Source organism: Prionailurus bengalensis, chromosome D3 (assembly GCF_016509475.1).
Source record: "Prionailurus bengalensis isolate Pbe53 chromosome D3, Fcat_Pben_1.1_paternal_pri, whole genome shotgun sequence".
NCBI classification, from domain to species: domain Eukaryota; kingdom Metazoa; phylum Chordata; class Mammalia; order Carnivora; family Felidae; genus Prionailurus; species Prionailurus bengalensis.
Genome location: NC_057356.1, coordinates 94,377,523 through 94,401,124, shown reverse-complemented (window position 1 = coordinate 94,401,124; position 23,602 = coordinate 94,377,523). Strand labels below are relative to the sequence as shown.

Genomic DNA, 23,602 nt, shown 5'->3' with positions numbered 1-23,602 from the left:
CGCGCACAAAGCTCACAGGTGCCCCGGGGCCGCTCCAGGTGACAGCCTGGCCACACGTCGGCCTCCGTCTCCCGCAACCAATCAACGTCCAGCCACCCCCCCTCGGTCACACAAGTCAACGGGTCCCCCACTCCTGGCCGTCTCGCAAGCGGCACCCCTTCCCCTTCCCCGTACAGATCCGTGGCGCCACGCGTGAAGACAAGCGGCTCAGCGGTCCCAGCTCCAACCGAATTATCAAAGTTCGTTCACAAAACCGCCAGTCACGCCTCCATCACCTACCTCGGACCAGAGCGGAGCCTGCTCTCGTCACCTCCACTTTTACTCGCGGTCCCCCCCACCCCCAGCCGTGCGCAGCCCCCATCAGACCTGTGTGGCCCACCGGCCCAGCTCCCGCCGCGGGCGCCTCGTGGCGCCAGGGCCCGGGGCCGCTCGTTCGATTCCATCAGAACCAGCGTTAACCGCATTCTGGCAAGCCTTCCACTCAAACGCAGAGAAAACACTTCAAATAGTTAACTATCATCGGGCAACTGCGCACTACTCGAACTGGCAGGTAGCATTTTTGACGTCCCAAAGCCCAACGTTCGCAGGAAACTCGCCAACACCATCTCTGCCGGCGCAGGCAGCGGAGGCACACGGAAAGTTACAATTTTAATGTCAACATCTGCATATCCATCGTCGCCATTCACGTCAACAGCTCCGGAGTGGCTGTCGCGGTCCGGGGCTGCTCCAACGGTCCCTCTCCGCCGGAGGACAAGCGCCCCCGGGCAAACCTCGGGGCGGCCGTGCCCGCCCGGTCGACGTTAGCGGCCGCCCCCGGCTGCTCCGAGAACAGGCTCCGGGGCGAAGCTCGGGGGGCTCGGCGCGGCGGGAGGCGCGCCCCGCGGAGACCGCCCTCACCTCGCCCCGGCCCGCGCGTCCCTCGGCTCCGCTCCGCCCGGCCCGCCCCTCACGCCCCCGCCCCCGCCGCCCGCGCCCGCGCCCGCCCCCCGCCGACCACCCCCGACCCCCACGTGACGCGGAGGGATGACGGGCGCCGTCCGGGCCGCGAACCCCGCGCCCAGAGGACGTCGCGGGATTCGTGAGGCGGCCGCGGGCCGCGGGCTGTGGGCGGGGCGGGGCGGGGCCGCGGTCTCGGCCGCCGTCGGGACTTCGCGGGCCTGGGCCGGGCAGGGCCGGGGGCGTCGCCGCGGGGCTGGGCCGGGGTCGTACCTACCGCTGGGCGCCAGGAGCGCCGCCGCGTCCCCCGCCGCCTCTCGCCGCGCCGCCGCGGCCCGCCGGGGCCCCGCGCCCGCGCCCGCCTCCGCCCCGAGCGGCGGGACCCCCGCCTCGGCGCGCGCCCACCCCCGCGCGACCCCGTCCCCTCCTCCCAGCACGGCCAGAAAGAGAAAATGGCGCTCGATTTGCCTCCGGAAGTGACGCGTGCCCTCATTTGCATGCCAATACAGCCAGCCAATGGGAGGAGAGTGTGCCTGGGACCCCTGGACACTGCCCCACAGGACCCTTGGGGCCCCTGCCTAAAGCTGGACTGGAGGCTCAGGAGTGAGAGTGGGGGTCCCCTGTTGGAGCCCCCGCCCCTCCCCCCCTTCCTGCCACAGTGGGCTGGCCTGCCAGCCTCTCACTAGCATCTCTGCAAACTCTCGAGAGAGTTTGAGGAGGTGATGACGTCATTAAAAGAGGGGTGGAGCGAGGGTGGCGTCGACCACGTGACCGGTCACGTGGGCTCACCAGAGCTTTGACTTCATTTGCATGGAATGGGGGTGGAGCTAGTGGCGGTAGCAGGAATGGGTGACCCCGCCCACATCTCAGAGCCAATAGGAAACCGGGCGTGAGGACAATCTTGCCCTGCCATTGGAGAACAGAACTTGGGCTATCAGAACTTCGACAAGTGTGCCCTTGAAATTGACACATCTTGGTGAACTGGCTGGATGGGGTCTCTTGAACTCATCATTCTTTTCTGAGAAAACTGTCACACTTTTTCTTGAGAATTCTGATTTTTAAGTTAGAGTCACACTATATGTTGTGTAGGGAAGAGGTTAATTGCATACATTTGTAAAAACTCTTAACTGCCCTAAAAGTTCACTTTTGCCCAGATTTTAATTGTGAAGCAATACTATTATATTTCTCAAAACGAGGTAACACGTGAAGTAGGAGCTTTCAAAATAGCTTTGGGTATTCATCCGTTGAGTCAAACTTGCATGGGGGAAGAGAAGGACCACTCCGCCTTCAGGGATCTTGCACTTTAATGAGAGGCCAGGTGTGTATGCAAACACCTCCTTTTACTTATCCGGTCCTTGTCCTATTCCTGCTCCTTAATGACCATTCCACCCCTTTCCCATCTCATTGACCCTCTCTGGGCAACACCTGCCCTTCCTCGACTTCATTTTCCGCAGAAGACCATGTCTCCTTCCAGAACACCAAGACCATCAGACTTTGTCTGCCTCAATCTCCCAGCAGCTACGTGCACACCTATTTCCTCAACAACTACCCCGACCTGGGAGTCAGTTTCACAGGATGTGTCTGCCCCTGTTCACAACCAGTCCGTCACTCCTGGGACCTTGTTTGCCCTGCCCAGCACCTCATGTTCGGCCATTCTCTCCCATAATTTCAGCTTTTTCCCCTTTACCAGTACCTCCTACTCAGTAGAGCCCAGAGACCAAAAACAGCAGGCACTAAATAAATGTCTGAATTCATTTAAAAATTGTGTTAAATTCAGGGCTGATATTACATAACCACAGTTTGCTTCTTTACAGGAATTCCCTGCAGGAATACAAGTCATAATTGCAGAAGTGTTTGTTCCTTACATGTATTAATGAATTATGATTTAATATGATAATGAATCACAGTGGTAAATGGGTATGATATACCTATATATTCCATTGAGAAATCATGAGTGTAATGAACAGTAAAGTTAAAGCTTTCCAGTCCCCCTTGATCTAGATAAAGGTGCTCTAAAGAGAGCATTTTGTCACATTTCTCCCAACATTGCCTGGGCTCCCTTGACTCTGCGTCCTCATGTTCTCCCGCTGCAACCCTTACCACTGCAGAAACGCCTGGGTCACCCGTGACCTCGCAATTGTCAGACGCAAGAACAGATGTGAGTCCTCACCTTCCATTGGTAATCACTCTCCCTTCCTGAAGCCCTCCTCTCCCTGACAACTCCCAAACGTGCCCTTTTATCATCTCCAAGCTCACGGGCTGTTCTTATGTCTTCATCAGCTTCCCTTCCTCAGCTGATCCTTAAATGTGGCTCTCCAGGACTATGCCCACTTTCATTCATTTTCAACCCATGTTCATTACCCAGGACCTATGTGCCAGGCACTGTAGTAGGCATCAGAAGTCCCACCCCTCTCATTTTATTTCTCTGCATACTCTCCCTTCTTCATCTCCATTGCAGACTCAAATGTCACCACTTCAAATCCCAATCAGTACATCTACCTCTTTCCTAAGCTTCACTTTTATTTTTCTGGCTGCCAATTGGCAGCCCCACTTGGGTCTCCCACAGTCACCTCAGATTTAAAATGTTCCAAACAGCCCATCAGCCCTCCTCGTAATGACAGTGAGCAGTGTGCTTAACTGTCCTTCACTTTCCCATCTCCAGTTCTCCCGTTTTACATCCTAAACATTCCTCCAACCGGTTCCTTCACTGGCAGCCTTGGAACTCACATCATTCCTGACGAACACCAACACAAGCACCTACCTTATCTCCAGCTTTGGGTCCTCAGGTATATTCTCCAGTCAGCCATTCTACCAACCTAGCTGAGGAAAGCTGGGCCCTGTCATCCTCTTCCTGTCTTCATCCTTCCACATCCCCCCCAGCATCAAGCCCAGTGGGGAACAGGGCACACAGCTCCCCACGCTTGACCAGTCCCAGCCCATCTGCTCCCGAAAACACCACACAGTGTTTGTTCACAGAATTCCTTTACTCCCCACTGCCTGAGCTAATTTTCATTCCGTTGCCATCCAAGGCTGAGTTTTGCTGGCCTCTCTTCCAGGAAGATCTCCCTAACCACAACCACTAGACACAGAAACATCCCAGAATGTGGGAGGCGCTTCTCCTTGGTATTCCAGAACATTCTGTGTGTGTCTGTCACTGCACTCACCGTGTGGTTTTGTCAGCATCTGCTAATGTGTCTCCTTCCCCAGGAGTGCTGACCAACAGGAACCATGCCTTCTTCAGCACTGTATCCCTGATGCCCAGGCTACTTTAGTAAATATAATGTAAATAAATATTATAATAAATATAATAAAACTTCAATAAATGTTGAATAAAAGCTTTCCCCCACTTATTCTTTTTTATTTTTTTAATGTTTATTTATTTTTGAGAGAGAGAGCAGAGTGTGAGCATGGGAGGGGCAGAGAGAGAGGGACACACAGAATCCGAAGCAGGCTCCAGGCTCTGAGCTGTCAGCACAGAGCCTGACGTGGGGCTCGAACTCACAGACAGTGAGATCGTGACCTGAGCTGAAGTTGGACACCCAACCGACTGAGACACCCAGGTGCCCCTCCCCTACTTATTATGAAAAATTTTGAACGTATTGAAAAGTTGAAATAATTTTACAGTGAATACTGTCACTGAGATCTTACACTTAACATTTTGCTCTATTTGTTTTATCACCCAGCCATCCAGACATTTACCTCTTGAGCCATCCTTTTTTTTTATGCATTCAATGAAAGTTGCTGACATCAGTCCAGGTCACTACATCCCTACATACCTAAGCATGGATATATAAGGAATGATGTTTAAAACTACAATCAAGAGCTTTGATGTTGAAAGGACTGCCCCTCTCTCTCCTGCACAGAAGAAATGAGCAATCTGACCCAGCGTGACTCATCAAGATCATTTTCGAAGACTCAGGAAAATTCACTGCGGAGATGTCAGCCAGTCATTCAAAATCAGAAGCTATACCTGAGGAATTATCTGCGAGGCATGTCACGGCACACACGAATTTGTTCTGCTTTTTCTTAACCAACTTGGTGTCAGAACAAATACAGGTGATTTGATTTTAGTTGTTCAGTTGGGTTTTTAAAAGTGAAGGTGCTGTGCTGAATCTTTCCTACTCTCACCTCTAGTTCACCCCATAATCAGCATTAGCTTTGTGAGTCCAGCGTAGAGAGAGCAATCTGGGTGACCACAGAACAGAGAAGAATCTGAAACTAGTCTGACACGTCAGCCCACAGGTACTTTTGTACAAATTTAAAGGGTGGGAAGCCCTTTGGGCTTCTTGCTGCCCCGAGGGCCCTAGCTTAGAGAGAGAAGTGCTATTATAAGTGCCTTTATATGTAAAGAAGGGGGTGGGGGGAGGGAAGCATCCTATCCTCTGGGCAGACCCCAACCCACGTCAAGACACAGACGGGTGAACAGAACGGGCTTGATTTCAGCTCCCACCCGCCCACCTCAGCTTGTCCCCATGTAGGGTATGCACACTCTGCAGCTACATCTGGCAGCCATGACTGATCTATGCACAAAGAGACAAACTCTACACGTGCTCATGTACAATAAAATAAATTGCTAAGGTTAACCTAAAACCACTGAAATTCCTACAGGAAAGAGGAACAGTTATTCTTTGTGAACAACTTATGTGTAATCATGCCTTTTTTAAAAAATGTTTATTTATTTTTGAGAGAGGGAGACAGAGTATGGGCGGGGGAGGGGCAGAGAGAGAACGGGGGGGGGGGGCGGGGGGGGGGGGAGGGGGGAGACACGGAATCTGAAGCAGGCTCCAGGCTCAGCACAGAGCCTGATGCAGGACTGGAATTCACAGACCCCAAGATCATGACCTGAGCCAAAGTTGGACGCTTAACCAACTGAGCCACCCAGGCACCCCGTAATCATGCCTTTCGTGCCTTTGTTCTACATACACATTTTGTGTGTCTATTGGGTGCTAAAGAGACAGCGATGAGCAAGAAACAACAGCTTAGAATCCAGTGGATAAGATCACTAGTGAACTAGCTACACAATGAGAGTTTAATTATAAACAGAAGTAAACACTCCTGAAGAATGTAGGCTCTCTACACTTCGGTGATGCAGAAACCTGATCTAGAGTAGAAGTCTTTTTCTTAATTCAAATTAGTTAATGTAAAGTGTAATAATGGTTTCAGGAGCAGACAGAATTCAGTGATTCATCACTTACATATAACACCCAGTGCTCATCCCAACAAGAGCCCTCCTTAATGCCCATCACCATCTAACCCATCCCCCACAGACCTCCCCCTCCAGCAACCCTTAGTTTGTTCTCTGTATTTAAGAGTCTCTTATGGTTTGCCTCTCCCTCTGTTTTTATCTTATTTTTCCTTCCCTTCCCCTATGTTCATCTGTTGTGTTTCATATATATATATATATATATATATATATATATATGGCACATCTTCTTTATCCATTCATCAGTTGATGGACATTTGGGCTCTTTCCATAATTTGGCTATTGTTGATAGCACTGCTATAAACATTGGGATGCATGTGCCCCTTCGAATCAGCATTTTTGTACCTTTGGATAAATACCCAGTAATGCAATTACTGAGTCATAAGGTAGAAGTTTTTATTTTTTATTTTTTTTACAATTTTTTTTTACATTTTATTTATTTTTGATAGAGAGAGACAGAGCACAAGTGGGGAGGAACAAAGAGAGAGGAAGATACAGAATCTGAAGCAGGCTCCAGGCTCTGATCTGTCAGCATAGAGCCTGACGCGGGGCTTGAACTCACAAATTCGAACCAAAGTTGGATGCTCAACTGACTGAGCCACCCAGGTGCCCCATGGGTAGAAGTCTTAAAGAAGCAACAACCTGAAGTCAGAAGTACAGGTAAACATTAGTGGCTCAAAGCAGTGAGAAGAGGTAAGAGGAGGTGACTCCAGGCAGCAGGAGCACCCCTGAAAAGGCCCTGGGACTGGAGGGAGCATGGGGTAGTCAGATTGATCAAAGAGACCAGAATGATGGAAGTGCAGATCACAGGAAGAAAAATACTATGAACGGCGCTAGAGACCAAGTCATGAAGTCATTTTGGTCTTCTTAAGAAGAAGCCAAGTCAGTGTTTTCAGTAGGTGGGTTGATAGAATTAGATTTGCATTTGAAAAGTATAGCTAGCTATAGCAGAAAGGCCCGAGTGGTGATGGAGGAAGGGTGGCCGTAGCAACAAGAGTTAGGAGCTTGTTGGAGTGGGCCAGAAGGAAGATGGTGGTAGTGTGGAGTTGAGATTACGGCAGTAGCTCTGAAGATGAAGAGAAGCAGACAGCTGTAAGAGATATTTGGGAGGCGAAGTGAACGAGGCATGATGATAGTTTGGACACTGCTGTGAGTGAAGTATCAGGAAGGATGGCATTGAGCAACTCAACACCAAAGCCCCCAAAGTAATTCAATTAAAAAATGAGGAGAGGATTTGGATAGACATTTCTCCAAAGAAGACATCCAAATGGCCAACAGATACATGAAAAGATGCTCAACATGACTCACCATCAGGGCAATGCAAATTGAAACCACTGTTTTACTCCTGAAGCCAAGACTACCCTGTATGTTAACTAACTTGAATTTGAATATTCCCAAGTTTATTTATTTTTGGGAGAGAGAGAGAGAGAGAGAGAGAGAGAGATCGTGAGTGGAGGAGGGGCAGAGAGAGCGGAAGACACAGAATCCGAAGCAGGCTCCAGGTTCTGAGCCGTCAGCACAGAGACCGACGTGGGGCTCGAACTCATGAACTGCAAGATCATGACCTGAGCCAAAGTTGGACACTCAACCAACTGAGCCACCCAGGCCCCCCCTTAACTAGCTTGAATTTAAATTAAACAAACAAACAAACAAACAAACAAACCACAATGAGATATCACCTCACACCCATCGGAATGGCTAGACTCAAAAAGACAAGAAATAATAAATGTTGGTGAGGATGTGGAGAAAAAGGAACCCTTTTTCTATTGGGGGAAATGCAAACTAGTGCAGCCACTGTGGAAACCAGTATGAAGTTCTTCAAAAAATAAAAAATAAAGATGCCATATGATCCAGTAATTCCACTACCGGATATTTACCCAAAGAAAATGATGAATTGAAAAAGGTATATGCACCTCTATGTTTATTTACAATAGCCAACATATGGAAGCAGTCCAAGTGTCTGTAGATACATGAATAGATAAAGAAAATGTGGCATGTATATATATATGTGGCATATATATACATATATATACATACATATACATACATATATGTATATATAATATTATTCAACCATAAAAAAGAATGAGATCTTGCCCTCTATAACAACACGAGTGGACCTAGAGGGTATGCAAAGGGAAATAAGTCAGGCAGAAATACATATGCTATATGATTTCACTTATACATCCAATCCATAAAACAAAACAAATGAACAAACAGACCCTTAAATACAGAGAGCAAACTAATGGTTGCCAGAGGGGAGGGGTATAGGGAAATGAGGAAAATGGATGAAGGGGATCGGAGGCACAGGATTTCAGTTATGAAATGAATAAATCACAGTAAGAAAAGGTACAGCATAGGAAATGTAGTCAGTGGTAGTGCAGTAGCACAGTGTGGTGACAGGTGGTAGCTATACTTGTGGAGAGCATAGCATAACATATAGAGACGTTGAATCCCCGTTGTATACCCGAAACTAATGTAACACTGTGTGCCACCTATATTCAAATAGAATAAATAAATGAATAATTTTTTAAAATGCAAAACCTCAAGAAAGAGGGAAAAAGAAAATGATTGTGTTGAGAATGGATAGTGGAAACACTAGAAAAAGAATGAGGGATCACAGATTTGGTCTTGACCACATTGAGCATGGCTGTTGAGACCTCTAGGTGTTAATATCAAACAGATAGTTGGAAACAAGGTCTGAATCTAAGAAGAGAGCCTGGCATAGAAATATACATTTGAAGTTACCATAATATAGATGATAATTAAGCCCTGAACATGGATGAGAGAGAGGAAAGAATGGAACACAAAGGTTCTAGTATAAAAAATGTACTAGATGGAGGTTATTTCTTGGAGTCACTTCTACCCTGTGATTCTATATTTTAATACAATAATAAAGTTAAAGTACAAATCACTTTGTAGACAACCACTTTCCTAGGTTTAGTATGACAACAAGATAATGGAAACTTGTAAATTGTATAGTTGGTGTTGGTGTTATTATGTAATTGGCAAAGTATTAGATCCCATACTGATAGAAAAGAATTCTATCATAATAATTCTAGAAGTAATTTCTTCAGAAGAAAATTTTCAGATATGTTCATTTAGATTATCTACATGAACTATTGTAACACTTTGGGAAAGTTTGACAGGGTCAAGCTTGGTGAGGTGTATAACCAGTGTAATTCAGCTTACGATGGTGGGTAAACACAGCCAAGTAATCAATGGGACAATGACCAGTGGAATAATGGTGTAGCCTGGTGCCGATAGGAGGGGCAACTTACCCAGGCAGGCACTGGGGAGAGCTGACCAGGGGAAGTGATGTCTATACTGAGGATGAACCCAGGTGAAGAGAGAAACAGAAGGAGTATTCCAGGTAGAATAAATAGCCTTTCCCAAAGCCAGAAAGGAAAAGAAAGCAAGACACATTACAGAGAATAAAAGGTCAATTTTGTTATCAGCTCAAGAGAGAGGACTGGAAAACCAGAGATACAGAGAGTGAATTTATTCCAAGGGCAATGGGGAGCCATGAAAAGACTTAAAGCAAGAGGGTGACCTAAACAAGTGTGTGCTTTGGGAAGGTCACTCCAATTTCAACTTTTAGTACCTGTTTGTTTCAGGCAGTTTCATAATCTACATTAATCCAGTTTGTCATGTGGAAATAAATGAAGATCACCCAAGTGAGAACACACAGCAGTTATTTATTCAGATCTTGCTCTAACAAGTGAGTCAGCCACCAACACATGCGTTTGGTAGAGTCTCAGAGGGGGCAGAAGAGGGTGCTCCGATTGGAGGCCGTTGGCACAGGAAAGTTGGAGGGGGGCTAACTAGATTTGTCACAGTGTGTGTCTGGGGGCATACGGGTTCAGGGAACATGTTTGGCTTTCTCTTGCTGGTCCTAATTTGGAAGAGGAGAAAACAAATAGGGAAGCTGGCAGTCACTGACCAAGCCCAGATCATTCTGGGCTGATGGCTACAGAGAAGGTTGCAAATGTCCATTTGTATGGCTAGTCTCCTGGTTCTTCTCCCTTTCAGATATTCTGTCACTTGTGAGAGGCTGACCAGTTCATGGGAGGCTGGGGATCCAGATCTTCACAGCTTGGGGACTGTTTGGTGCATCCACAATCACTCACATGATGATAGGTGGTCTTTCTGTTGCTGCATCATCTGACCTGAGAGCAGCAGCTGCCCAGAAGCATTCAAGATCAGACAGGATGTGACAGATCAGCATCATGACCACTAACAATTCATAGTCTTGTAGGGTGCTTTGGAACTAGGAACCCCATTTGCCCAACCCAGGCAAGAAAAATATCCCATAGGCCATGATGATTAACCTTAAAGAGACAAATGACTTTTCCTTGAAGCAAAGTGTGGTCTGTTCTCCTTTGCCTGTTGCATTGATCCAAGTACAGCAAGAGGCATCAGCAGTGACATAGAATGGGCCTGACAGGCCAGCAGGAACTCTAGAGCAAGCCCCATCACCCATCAGCATTTACACGGATCTGTAGCTCCCCAGGGCAGTGGGGACACAGCTTCTCTAGGGTAAACAGCAACTCTCCTTCTCTTTGTAGCGTTCCCACCTTTAGGAACATTGCTCTGGTTGCTGGCATTATAGTGAGTCAGAAATCCATCCAGAAAAAGTGCCTGAATAATCAAGGTAGCCTCATGTTGGAGCTCATGTCTGAGTTGGGGTTTCTAGTGTAGAGGTCTCTAGAATTAGGGCCTCTGTGGACAGACACGCCTCAGAGTACTGTTCCTAAAGTGAATCAGGTGTTAGTCTAATGTGGTAGAACTCCTCCTTAAGAAATGTGGTGAAAACCTCAAGACAAGGGAAGGCAACCTGGCTATGCGTGCACGCGCGACGCTCCTCACAACTCTGTAACACAGACCGCCCATTCAGACTGTATGTTACCATATATGGGAGACAAAGGAGCAAAAATTGTACAAAAGTCTACATCCCACTGAGCTTGGGTCTCAGTTTTTTGGGTGCGAATCCACTGAGCCCGGGCCAACGAGACAAAGTTACTTCCTGGACAGAAAAGCCTCGCTGTCCCGTCTCTCTGTGTGAGAACCCTGCTACACAGAGGCAAGCAGCGCCAACTGTCCTGGCCCCCAAAGTAGTATCCAGCAGGGGCACATGGAGATCCAGGAACAAAGGACTTACCTGTGACACAGGTGGAGACTAAGGCCCTACTTTAGCTGGTTGTGTATTTGGGTCTCTATTTGTCTCTTTCAGGTGGCAGGTATCTTGCTCATTGTTCTATGAGTTATCAAGTCAAAATTTAGAATTACCTAGAGTCTGATCAATAGATTTTCTTAATTGATTCTTTATCTGGGAGAGAGGGACAAGAGCAAAGTCACGGGTTAGGAAGATTTATGATGAGGAATTGGCTCACACAATTAAAGAGGCTGAGAAGTCCCACATTCTGTTGTGCGAGCTGAAAATCCAGAAAGCCAGTGGTGCAATGCCAATCCGCATCCTGTAGGTATGAATCCTGGTCTAGGACAGGAGAAGACTCTTTCCAGCTCATGCAGCCAGGCAGGAAGAAAAGTGAAGTAATTCCTCCTTCCTTTTGTTCTATTCAACCCCTCAGTGGCTTGGTGGCTTGAATGATGCCCACACACATCGGGGAGAGCAGTCTACTTTACAGAGCACACCAATTCAGATGCTAATCTTATCTGGAAATACACTCACAGACACACACAGAAATAATGCTTGGTCTGGGGACCCCATAATCTTGATACTAAAATTAACCATCACAACGGGACATGGCCAGGAACCAAAGCCTCAAGGGTCTTTTAAATATCTTCGATGAATTTTATCTGGCTGCTACTCTCCATGGGATTTGAATATGTTTTAGTTATTATATGCATATTTTCAGGATCAGTTGAAGTATTTCCTTGCCAAAAAGCTGTAGCCCTTTATAGTTGCTAAAAACTGTTTGATTTTGTGTTTCCAACCAGGGGCATCCCAACTTTTATATCAAGTGATCAAGGCACACACTATTGGAACCATTATGAAAGAACTCAATGAAGTGTCCCTACTTGCTCAAAAACTATCCTGCCTCTGTCATCTGCAACATTCTGGAAATGCTGAAAGAGCCAAAGGCATCCTTAAATTAGCAAAATTTTCAGAAAGTCTGGGCTCCTTTGGCCAAAAGTACCCCACTAGCCCTTACAGCCACATGGTTTACACCCTCAAGTGCACATCAGTTACCCTATGACCTGGTAATGGGGAAGGCCTGTGCATTAAGGGACTTTCCCTCTGAGACTAAACCCCGCCCTGCTGCACACAGACATGAGAAATGTTGCAAAGGACTCACGTACTAGCCCCTCCATCACCAGCAGGTGAAGGAGGCCTTGCCACATCATTCCAAATAGCCTCTTCATGACCTTCAACTCGGAGCTTTTGTCTATTGGAAGAGACATCTGAGAAAACTGCTCTTGAACTTCATTGGAAGACCCCTCACCTTCCAACCCAGGGACAGATGTATGACTAACATCATATCCAGCAGTAAAACTCAAGAGAGTCAGATTTCACAACGTGATTCACGAGTTACAACTAAAGAAGCAATCCAGAATTACACCCAGTTGGAAGACTATTTCCATAAGGGACCTCAAACTTCAGCCCATCTTCAGAAGCAGGCAGTGGACCTGACACCTGCAGAGCAAGCTGATGGCCTCACAGAGTGGAGCTCTTCCACCCACAGCTATAGTAAATGATGGGCTTTGCTGGAAGTTGAGTTAAAACTCAAGTGGCTTATCTGGATTGTCCCTCCACAAACAGATGATGGGGAGTTTTATAGTTAGGGATGCCAGGGAAGGAGGCTGGTGAAGAGCTTTCTTCAGGTTCCAGAATGCCTGATCATGCTTCAGCTCCAGGACAAGAGATTCCTCAGGCCCTCCCTGAAAACTTAGTTAATTCATAAAGAGGTGTCAAAATCTCAGAAGAAAATGGCCTCCATTATCGGTAATATCCAGTTAAACCTGTAAATCCTCCCAAATGCCATTTTGTAAGAGACCTGGGATAAGTTAGGCTGGTCTTTAGTCTACTGGAAGAGTGGATTTTTTTTCCTCCTGAGCTAGGTTATGCCCTAAATAATGGACCATGCTTTTGCAAAATTGTAATTTATCTTTTGAAACTTTATGTCCCTTTTCTGCCAAGGCTGAAAGTGAATGGAGTCCTTTTCACAGGATTTGTTGTTTGAGCAAAGTAGAAAATCATCTACACAGAGTGTCAGAATTGAATCATGAGAGCAATTTAAATCCTTTCAGTCTTGATTGAGGACCTGAGCAAAATAAGAGGAAGGGTCAGTGAGCCCCCAGGGCATAACCATCCAGGTATACTTTTGTGCTTCCCAGATAAAGGCAAAAGGCACCACGTGTCTTTATCAAGGGGCCCACCGAAAAGGGCAAAGATCCACCATACTGAGTAAGTGGCTTCAGGAGGAATTGATGGCAAAATGGTATTTGGGTTAGTGGGAAGGGAAAATGACAAATTTGTTGATGCCTAAGGTCTTGAACAAGTTGATATCCTCACCCATTTTGTTCCTTTACTGAAAGAACAGGAAGATGTGTGGGCAAGTATGGGGCACAAGAAGGCCATGGGTGAGAGGCCTTCAGCTAGAGGCTTGATCTCTTCCTTTGCTTCTGGCTTCAAGGAATATGGGGGAAGTTCAGATCTTTTAGTAGGATCTAGCTGAACTTTTACAGTATAAATGTCCCATGTCCATGGAGTCTTTACACTTGTCAGGTATAGGATCAAGATCTTTATATCTAGGGTCTGCATCAAATATCATGGAGAAGGCAGACTCAACTTGATTATGAAGACATGAGTTGTCTGGGATTCAAGGAATCGTCCTTGTGGTGTGCATTTATGGTCTAGTCAATTTTTACAGGAAATGTTTCAAGTATGACTTTGGAGATGTCAATCTACTTTTCTGGCTTTCTTTGGACCCTCAGGTTTATCATGGAAAGATGGATCCTGTACATCCCTTTCCAGGTCAGCCCAATTGGCTTTTACCATCCAGGATTTGGAATATGAAATTCTGTTGATATAGGTCAGATAACCCTGGGTCACATGGATCCAAAAGAATTCTAAATCCAATGAATAGTTGTTGGCCTTATCTGGTTTCAGAGAAATCCTTAATTATAGTTCTTAATTTGCCTTGGGTCCAAGGGTTAAATTCCACAGTTGCCTACATATTTGACTTATGGAAGGAAAAATCTCTAGAGGCAATTGGTAATTTGGGGTTTTAAGGGAATTTTGGGGAAAGTGAAGGGGGTCTGGAAGATGGGAGAAGGAGGGCAGAGTTGATGGAAGTATGTATAGAGAGCAACCAAGGCAGATCCCAGGGGGATGAGTCGCTGGTTGTTGCCAAAGTGTGTTAAGTTGTTCATTAGCTTTAATCAGATAATCTTCTGGTGAAATAATTTCCTATTCAGAATATAATTTGGAGGGCTCTGCATACTAATAAAGCCCAGCAGGTGGGCCAGCAGGTGGAACACCAGAGAAAATGCTCTCTCTGAGTCAAAGCCAGGCTCTCAGGACACAAGACTGAGACAGAAGGACAACCTCATCTGGTTTCATTGGTGACTCACAGTAGTTTGTCCAAGAAGACACCAGTCCATGGGAACTACAAACCCAAGTTTTGTGAGGCTGGCTCAGACAACAGGCTCGTGGGCCTATGCTGAGGTTCTACTCTGAGATTCTTGTCATTATGACCAAACACTTTTAGACAGCACAACAGAAACCCGCAGTGTAGGGGCACCTGGCTGGCTCAACTGGTACAGCATGCAACTCTTGACCTCAGGGTTGTGAGTTCGAGCCCCATATTGGGTATACAGATTACTTTAACATCTTAAAGAAAAAAAAAAAAAAAAACAAGAGGGGTGCCTGGGTGGCCCAGTCAGTTAAGTGATCGACTTTTGGTTTTAGCTTGTGTCATGATCTCATGGTTCGTGAGATCAAGCCCCACATCGGGCTCCATGCTGAGAATGTGGAGCCTGCTTGGGATTCTCTCTCTCCTTCTCTCTCTGCCCCTACCCTACTCATGCACAGCTCTCTCTCTCTCTCAATTAATAATAATAATAAATATAAAATAAAATAATAAAATAATATAAAAATAATATAATAAATAAAATAATAATATAAAATAAATAATAAATATTAAAAAACAAGAATGCAAAGACAGCAGAGGGAAAGGATGCCATACAAACTGGAACTAACAAGATCTGGGCAGCAGCCTGAGGATAGCTTATATATTCCAATCAAAGATTGCAGAGTTCAGGGGCACCTGGGTGGCTCAGTCGGTTAAGCGTCTGACTTTGGCTCAGGTCATGCTCTCACGGTTCATGGGTTCAAGCCCTGCGTCAGGCTCTGTGCTGATGGCTCAGAGCCTGGAGCCTGCTTCAGATTCTGTGTCTCGCTCTCTCTCTGCCCCTCACCTGCTGGTGCTCTGTCTCTCAAAAATGAATAAAAACGTTAAAAAAAAATTTTTTTTAAAGATTGCAGAGTTCATACCCCATGCCAAATTACCACAAGAGCCTCTGTGGGGACCACACCTGATCAGAGGTGGGGGGCTGCAGTGACAGACAGGGCAGACTAGACCTTGGCAGAGCCTGCACAGCAGTGGAAAGAAATGAAGACCACGTGAATGAGAACAAACATAGTCTACTTATCCAAAGCTTCCTGTGACCAAGGGTTCAGCCACCATCACTTGGTTTTTCGGAGACTCAAAGTAGAACAAAGGTCACCTCAGGTATGTCCTGATAGTGGCTGTGAGCCTGCGGATGCTGTAAGTGGCTCCTGGAAGTGGGGCATCCAATGCCATGGGTTTAGGGAGGAAATTGAGCTTTCTCTGAGTCAGAAGCAGGGGTGGAAGATGGGGCAGTTGTAGTCGCTGATCAAGTCCTACTGTATATATATGCTCTGGCCACCATCATTCGCATGTATATTCTCCAGTCAGGATCTACGGCCATTGTTAAAAGAACCACGTGAGATCTCAGCAGTGTGTGTGTGGAGGGCCTAGAATAACAGGAAACAGATGCACCTGTTGGAGCCCCTGCCCTTCCCTTCCTCTCTCAAAGGTCCTCAAGCCCCGGGGAACATGCCCTTCCCTTCTTCTCTCAAAGGCCCTCAAGCCCAGAGGCACATGCCCTTCACTTCTCTCAAAGGCCCTCAAGCCCAGGGGCTCCTTTCACCCACCACCACATCCATCTCCTCCTGATCTTTGCCTCATCTAATCTGGGCTCAGGTGGCAGGGGGCAAGTGAGGGTGAATGAGGTCGGGTGTTAGCTAATCACACCCCTCCTTGAGGTGTTTGAATTCTGACACAGAAAAGTCTCTAGAACACAAAAGAATGAAGTGATAATGGTGGCTTCATGGCTTGGGATCTGCTCATCTGAGGTAAGGGGTCATTTCTCCTGCCCTCTAAGGTGGTTCCAGTCTTCCTTTGACTTTCTGCTCACTAACATCCAGGAAACCAGGCAGCACTGTGCATCTTCTGTCATGGACACTGTGCTGTGCAGTAATGGCTAGTGACCCTGGCTGCCACATTCCGACTCTGCTTGCCAGAGAGAGAGAAGATGAAGGTTTGGTACACCCCTTCAGAGACCCTGCCCTCACCACAGAACCCAGGGGGAACCTCTTCTCAAGATGATGGACCCACAGATTTAGAGTAAGTTATGGATGCCAGTGCATTTCCCACAATCAAAGAGGACTCAATTATAAAACAAAAAAAATGTACTGACAAGCGTTAACTTGACTATTTTCAACTATAATCATTTGCCTTTTGGTCACTCATATATTAAAATGATGGCATTGACATATATTGCCTTACTTAATATATAAATTATCCTTGGTGGCACAGTGACTGATGGAGCTCTAAGGAACTTGCTAGAATGGCATAGTACATTGGAGTTGCTAGAATGGCATAGTACATTGGAGAAGCCACATAGGCTTTGGAGTCACGCAGAGCTCAGTCTTAATATGGGTTTTTCCATATGAGCTGTGTGCCCTCAGGCCACTGTGGAACTCCACTGTATGTCACCACATTTGTTAATTGGGGATAATATTTATCTCAGGACTTTTTATGAAATGGAATGAAGTATCATGTATAAGTAGCTGAGCATAGTGTCTGAAATCTAGTTAGCACTTACTTAATGTCATGTCTCCCTCTCACTTGCAGGTACGTATCAATTGAGTGCTGCTGTAAGCCTTATTTGTAGAGAATGGTAACATAAAGACAAGTTGTAATTGCTCATTATTGATTGGAAAATGGCAAAAGAGTCCCAATAATTTACTTTGTTACTTCACTTTACAATAGATTGAGAAGGGGAAAGGAGAGACTTTAACATATAGCAATACATCATGGCAATGTTTAGTTATGGTTAAAAAATATAAGATAAGTGATCATTTTGAGTGAAAATAATCAGTTGAAGACAGAGGATGAGCTACGGATTACATTTTCTTTTATTGAGGTGAAACTCACATAACATATAGTTAATAACTTTAAAGTGTACAGTTTAACAGTATTTAGTACATTCCACCACTTCTCTCAGTTCAAAACATTTTCATCACCCCAGGAGAACATCCTGTATCCATTAAGTAATCACTCCTCATTCCCCCTCCCCCAGCCCCTGACCACTAATCTTTCTGCCTATGGGTTTGTCTATTCCAGACAGTTCATATAAAAGGGATCATATGCTGTGTGATTTTTTGTATCTGGCTACTTACACTTAGCATAATGGTTTTGAGGTTCATCCAAATTACAGCATCCATCATAATGTATTCTTTTCAATAACTGAATGATATTCCATTGTCTATATAAACTACATTTTTATTTTATCTCTTTTTTTTTTTTTTTGGAAAAATATGGGATGCCTCATGAATTTGTGTGTCATCCTTACACAGGGGCCATGCTAATCTTCTCTGTGTCATTCCAATTTTAGTATATGTGCTACCGAAGTAAGCACTAAATCACATTTTTAAAAATTCATTCATCCATTGATGAACATTTGAGTTGTTTCCACATTTTGGCTGTTATGACTAATGCTGTTATAAACATTCATGTCCAAGTTTCTATGAGGATATATGTTTTCATATTTTTTGGATATGTATGTAAGTGTGAAATTGCTGGATCATAGGGTAATTATGTGCTTACCTTCTCGAGGAACCACCAAACTGTTTTTCATAGCAGCCACACCATTTTACAACAATATATGAAAGCTCCAATTTATTCACACCCTCGCCTATGCCTGCTATTTTTCATTGCTAAAATAATTAATAATAATAATAATATCACATAGCACCTAGAAATATTTAAAAATGTCCAGTTCGCAACATAAATGTACAAAGCATACAAAGAAACAATGCAAGCATGAGCAGGGGAGGGGCAGAGAAAGAGGAAGAAAGAAATTCCCAAGCAAGGTCATGCTGTCAGCACAGAGCCTGACATGGGGCTAGATCTCAGAAACAGTGATATCATGACCTGAGCCAAAATTAAGAGTCAGATTCTTAACCAACTGAGCCACCCAGGTGCCCCAAGTTTAAGTGTCTTAAATGTTCACAGGGAGCTGAAGGAAACCATAAACAAGGAACTAAAGGCAATCAGGAGAATGAGCATGAACAGTAGGGAATATCAAAATAAAGGGATAGAAATTATAAAAGGAACCAAACAGAAATTCTGGATCTGAAAAGTATAGTAGCTGAAATTAAAAATTCATGAGAGAAGTCCAGCAGCAGATTTGTTCAGATCTTTCTGAAAGGATTGACAAACTTCACTATAGGGCAACTGAAACTACCCTGTCTGAGGGGCAGAAAGAAAAAGAATGAAGCAAAAAGAACAGAGTCAAGGAACTTACAGGACATTATTAAATGTATCAATATACACATTATGGGAATCCCATAAGAACAGAGAGAGAAGGGGAGAGGAAAATATTTGAAGAAATAAAGGCCAAAACCTTCCCAGATGTGATGAAAGACATGAATCTACACATCTAAGAAATTCAATGAACTCCAAGCCAGATAAACTGAAAGAGATGTACAATCTACAAACTATCAAAAGACCAAAGAGAAAATCTTGAAAGCAGCAAGAGAGAAACAACCTGTAACATACAAATGATCTTTGAGAAGGCTAACGGCCAATTTCTCATCAAAAACCATGGAAGCCAGAAAGCAGTGGGATAACATTTAAATAATGTCAGCTAAGAACTTTATAGCCAGCAAAATTATCCTTCAAGAATGAAAGAGAAATTAAGACATTCTCAAATAAGCAAAAGCTAAAAGAATTCATCACTAGTAGACCCATCCTACAAAAGAAACCTAAAGAGAATTCAGTGTAAAACAAAAGGAACCTAGATGGTAACACAAAGCCATACAAAGACATAAGACCTCTGTAAACATACAAATAAATAAAAGCTGGTATAATTGTATTATTGGGCTATAACTCCTCTTTTTGTTTCCTAAATGATTTAGAAGGCACAGGCATAAAACAATAATTATATATTTATATAATGGGCACACAACATATAAAGATGTAATTAGTGACAATGACAGCATAAAGGGGGAGATGATGCTTGATAGGAGCAGAGTTGAAGTATGCTGTTGAAGCTAAGTTTGTTTCTATCCCATCTAGAGTCATAAATTTAGGATTTAACTCTAATCCCCAGTTTCACTAAAAAAATAACAAAAAATTATATAGAAAAAAATGAAATAAAAATCAATCTAATATAAAAGGAGACAGCATTGGAGGAATTAAAAAACAAAAAAATAATAAATATAGAAAACCAAATAGCAAATGGACAGATCTGGAGAGCCTAGCTGGCTCACTAGGTACAGCATGTCACTTGATCTCGGGGTTGTGAGTTCAAGTCCCACGTTGGGGGTAGAGATTACTTAAAAATGAAATCTTTTTCAAAAAATTGACAGAACTTGGGTGCCTGGGTGGCTCAGTTGGTTAAGTGTCTGACTTCAGCTCAGCTCATGATATCACAGTCCGTGAGTTTAAGCCCCATGTCGGGCTCTATGCTGACAGCTCAGAGCCTAGAGTCTGCTTTGGATTATGTGTCCCCACCTCCCTCTCTGCCCTCCCCTACTCACATTATGTCTCTCTCTCTCTATCTCTCTCTGTCTCTCTCTTGAAAATAAACATAAAACAAATTTAATTGACCGAACTAAGTCCTTCATCATCCATAATCACTTTAAATGTAAATGGATTAATCTCACCAATTAAAAGGCAGATATTGGCAGAATGGATTTAAAAACATGATTCAACTATATAAGAGACTCAATTTAGACCCAAAGACAAATAAGTTGAAAGTGAAATGATGAGGAAAGATATTCCATTCAAATAGTTACCAGAAGAGCTGAAGTGGCTATACTAATATTAGACAAAGTAGACTTAAGTTAAAAAATTGTTATAAGAGAGAAACAAGGGCATTACATATTGATAAAAGGGTCAATTCATCAAGAATATATAACAATTATAAACATATATGCACTAAAAAGGTGGAGCCCCAAAACATAAGTAAATATTGATAGAATTGGAGGTAAAATAAACAGTTCTGCATTAACAGTTGAAGACTTCAATGCTCCACTTCAATAATGGATAGACCATCTATACAAAAGATCAACAAGGAAACAGAATTTGAACGATATTAAAACTGAAGCATCTGACTTCAGTTCCGGTCATGATCTCACAGTTTGTGAGTTCGAGCCCCACATCGGGCTCTGTGCTGACAGCTCAGAGCCTGGAGCCTGCTTCAGATTCTGTGTCTCCCTGTCTCTCTGCCCCTCCCCCACTCATGCTCTGTCTCTGTCTCTCAAAAATAAATAAACCCTAAGAAAAAAATTTTTTATCAATTAAAGCTAATAGACATATACAGACCACTCCACTCACCAACAGCAAAATACACATTCTGAAGTGTACATGGATCATAAAATTTTAAATCAACAATTGAATGCCTGCTCTTTTGATCAGTTGGCTGTTGGTAAGAAAAAAATAGACTTATTTGGGTCTTTGCAACTATGGGCAGTCCTTATTTCTAATACTTCCAATGTGCTTTGAAGACAGCCTACAGTACAACATCAAGCACAAACAAGCATTTCCTTGGGTGTGCAGTTTCTTGATGTGCATGAAATCATGTAGAATGATTGTTGATAAGTGTAACATTGTATTTGAACTAAAATTATACTGCTGTTTTCCCACTTGCCGACTTTTTCAGAGGGAGAGACATACTTCTCACATTAGGAACGTGAAAATTCAGTCTTTGACAAGTCCACTGTCTCTACTGATACCAGCATAATAAAGAGGTCATGAGGTGGGCATCCCTGATCCATCATTCCAGAGTCAAGCCTAGTTAGTGCTTTCTCCTTGAATACCAGGAATTCTGGAGAAGGTGCTCATTTCAGGTATAACTAAAAGGAGGTAAAGCTCTTCTGCACGCATGAAAAGGAGAAAAAATCACTTTCTTTTTTGTTAACATTTATTTATTACTTAGAGATAGAGACAAAACACAAGCATGGGAGGGGCAGAGAGAGGGGGACACAGAATCTGAAGCAGAATCCAGGCTCTGAGCTGTCAGCACAGACCCCGACGTGGGACTCGAACCCAGAGACTGTGAGATCATGACCTGAGCCAAAGCCGGACACTTAACCAACTGAGCCACCCAGGCGCCCCCAAAATTAATTTTATTTATTGACATGGAGGTGAACTTGAAAATCTAGGGAACTGACACTATGGTGATGCATGAGGGATCTCACTCCAATCCATTATTATCATAAATCTATTTGTTCATTTCTAACTCCTTAGGCCTGGAGATTTCTTCCTGTATGCTAAATCAAGGAAGTTATGGATCTCAAATTCATTTATTGTGGCCACCAATTACTCCAGCTATTAGTCAACCAACAAAGCAAACTGTAGGAGTCACAACCAGCTGCTCATGCTAACAACAAATCCAGAATATTTGCTTAGTACCTCTATATCAATACATTCAGCTCAATCCAACATTGCTCTACTCCTTATTATCAATAAAATCACTTTCAAACATTTTACTCAGGATTCTTCTGACAATAACTACAAAAAAAAATCTTCATATATGCCTTTTTACCTAGGTTAGACTTTGTATTCTTTTTCCATGATGTGCAGGTAATGAGTTTAGAGGCAACAAAACGTGGTGGGATGGGAATAGCATTCTCTTGCAAACTAATTACCTTAGTGAGAACATACAAAGTCTGCAACAGGGAGGCAGAAGTTCATTGTTCTCATATTCATCAGAATCCACTCAAAGATCCCCATTCCAATTCTTAGGGCTCCACGTTTCCCCAGTCAATGTCCTAACTTTTGGTAAAATGTCTGGAGAGGCTGTAGTGTTCTCCAACAACTTGAGGGGCTCCTGGCCAACAACTTGAGGGGCACCTGGGTGGCTCGGTGGGTTAAGCGTCTGACTTCGGCTCAGGTCGTGATCTCATGGTCCATGAGTTCGAGCCCCGTGTCGGGTTCTGTGCTGACCGCTCAGAGCCTGGAGCCTGTTTCAGATTCTGTGTCTCCCTCTCTCTCTGCCCCTCCCCTGTTCATGCTCTGTCTCTCTCTGTCTCAAAAATAAATAAACGTTAGAAAAAAATTAAAAAAAAAAAACAACTTGAAAGATAAGATTTGGGTCAAACAAAGAAGTGCGCTCTTTTATAGCTTGGGGTCCAGCCCACTTGCTGGAACAGCTTATGAAAGTTTAATCAACTTGGTGTCCTTGGAACTCTGTGCATACGAAATCCCTGCCTAGCCTACGGAGCCCCTTTACCCATTAGCACTTGCAAGGCTCTGTCTCCCCAGGGTACTCTCTGGTTCCCTCTCAGCCCCTTTCAAGAACCCCTGACAGCAAAAATAAGCTGGAACATGTGAAAAATAATAAGCAAAAATAAGCATGGAACAGTTCTTAAAAAGCCTGGAGCAGGCTTGAGGTTAAGAGAAGAAGCAAATTTAAAGAAGCAGAGTGCAGTCACTCGTGTTCCTTGTAGCCTTATTTTGTCGGGTTTGTTTTGCTTACAAATAGAAAGTTAAAACATGCTATCATCTGAGGAAGATTTTTATCAGTGACATATTCAGCGCTCATCTTTCCTGGGCCACCCCAGGCAGCAGCTCAGAGAACAGCACCCTATGTAGTCCCCAGGAGGGAGTATCTGGCTCAGTATTTGACACACCTGCAAACTTCACGCCCTGTGATACCAGTGGCTAGTTTCGGAGCACCCACCATCTGCCACACCATGCCAACCACAGTGCTTGAGGCACCCGGCCCTGCTGAGGTTGAACAGGGAATGTTCTGCTTTCTCGTTTCAGCTCCTATCATAAGTGTGTCCTTTCTGTGGCCCATTCGGTGCCACATTTTTTTGTTGTTATTGTTGCTATTGCATTTTTGTGCTTTTTCTTGGTGTTTTCAGTGTTTAAAAAGTCCCCAAGCGTAGTGCTGAAG

The 23,602-nt window shown here is 44.4% G+C and overlaps 1 protein-coding gene and 1 non-coding gene across 2 annotated transcripts in view; both read right to left on the bottom strand.

Moving 5' to 3' along the window:
- ADNP2 (ADNP homeobox 2) overlaps window positions 1-1,279 on the bottom strand; it is a 31,683-nt gene extending 30,404 nt beyond the window's left edge. The window contains 1 exon segment of the mRNA XM_043559153.1: window positions 1,214-1,279. The gene's annotated coding sequence lies outside the window, so the exon portion shown is untranslated.
- Window positions 1,280-18,005: 16,726 nt separating this feature from the next.
- LOC122471113 lies at window positions 18,006-18,112 on the bottom strand. Its single transcript, XR_006294121.1, has one exon. It is a non-coding gene; the product is annotated as a U6 spliceosomal RNA (small nuclear RNA).
- Window positions 18,113-23,602: the final 5,490 nt, after the last annotated feature.